Genomic DNA, 1916 nt, shown 5'->3' on the forward strand with positions numbered 1-1916 from the left:
TGAGGATTTGAAGAGTAGGGGGAGAAGAGAAGGCTCAGAAGCAATAAGAACCCCCTGAGCCTTCAACACCTAGATGGTCTCTCAGGTTTTGAAATGTTAAAAAATAGAAGGTTTTTAAGCTTCCAGCTCTGGAGTGAGAAGCCAGAGGAAACTCACGAAAGACGCTTTGTTCACAAGATTTCTAGCCCAATATTATAGGCAGCTAAAAACTGTGATCCAGTTGCCTGTCACTATTAAAGGGGACCTACCTCTGAACTATTAAGTGGTCCATTTATGGCCACCTTACGTAGGGGTGTTCAAACCCAACCAGGGGCATGCTGGAAGTGGGCTTAGGTCATGTGACACAAAGTACCTTGAAGTTTTTAAGAGGCACAAGTCAGAGACCCAGCACAGAGTTTGGGAGCCACTGTAAGTCCTAACCTTATTGGACAGTGCTGACCCCTTGATGAGCCAATCAGAAACCATCCATTCCAGCTGTGGGTTAAGGACATGACCTGAAAGCGTAGTTCTTCTCTGAAGAAGCGGCATCCCGGGACTCTGTGATTAGTGTCTCTCAGGAGCTTTGCATCATGTCTCCTAATTTTACAAGTGAAAAGATTTTTTTTTTCTAATTGCCAGTTCAACCTAGAATCTAAGCCAAGCTGTGTTCCAGTACCTGCTGTGCTTCAGTTCTTCACACTGTGCCTCCCACAGGAGAGAGCACAGCACCAGGTATGAGTGGGGAGGGGACCCCAAGGGAGAAGATTTTGTCAGGGACCCAGCTGAGGATTCTTCCTGAGGTATCTAGTCCAAAGTCAGGCCCAGATACCCAAAGTCAATGGGACTGAATGTCAGCGTGTAAACTCTGCATGCATGACGGCTGCTCTCCTGGCTGACTTAAGGAATGGAACCAGGGCCCTCCACAGCTAAAAGAGACAAATCTCTACAACTTGAGCTAAGAGCCAGGCTCGCTAGCCGGGGCTGTAATGCACTCAGACCCTCTGTGGATTGGAAACAGAGGGAAACATAACACACCTTGACCAATTGGTAAGGTTACAATTCCATCACGGAGGTCATGGATTCCAGGGCAACTGGAACCGTGGGCTAGTGGTCAGCCCTGGGGGCTGCCAGAACATTTGAGCAACGGTCCCTGGCCCGTCAGAGCAGCAGCCAGAGTTCGATCACCCCTTCCAGGTCATCCGCTGACACAGAAGCAGCAGTGAGGCTGAGCAGCTGCAAGCCCCAGCAGCACTCTGTCCCCGCTCCCCTCCAGGTGTTTTTAGGAAAAATCAGGGAGAGCTCACGGGCTTCCGTGAACTTTTGTTTATTGTCCCTGACTTTTACTAAAAATACCCATGACAGAATCTTAACCTTACCACTGGGCTGCACGTGCAGACATCTCTGCAGGATCAAGACCTCAGGTTGTAATGAACTGGGAAACTGGAATCTATAGTGAAACCTTTCTTGTCTTAAGCAGATCCCTGGTAGGGCTGAGCTGATTAAAGGTCATTCAATAGAATCGGATACCTTTCAGATACTTGAAACTACTTAAGACTGTCCCATGAGAATTTTGGGGATTTTGAAATGTTTTCCTCCATCCCAAAGTGGGATATAAAAAAAGGCAAAAAAATCTCAAAAATTTCCACAAATTGAATAATAATAATAACAATAATAATAAAAAAATGACCTGAACTGGTTTTATAACTGTTTCGTGTGTGTGTGTGTGTGTGTGTGTGTGTGTGTGTGTGTGTGTGTGTGTGTGTGTGTGTATTGACTAAAATTTACAAGCAAAAATTCACTTAGTCTTGAACAACTGGAACTTTCCTTTTTTAAAACCGAAAGTTTTCAGAGTTGGAGCTCTATCGAATCAGATGCCATTTTGCCAACAATTTTGCTTCCGACAAAAAATAAAAATGTTTTGTCGGAAAATCTTTACT

Source organism: Gopherus flavomarginatus, chromosome 1, assembly GCF_025201925.1.
Source record: "Gopherus flavomarginatus isolate rGopFla2 chromosome 1, rGopFla2.mat.asm, whole genome shotgun sequence".
Lineage (NCBI taxonomy): Eukaryota > Metazoa > Chordata > Testudines > Testudinidae > Gopherus > Gopherus flavomarginatus.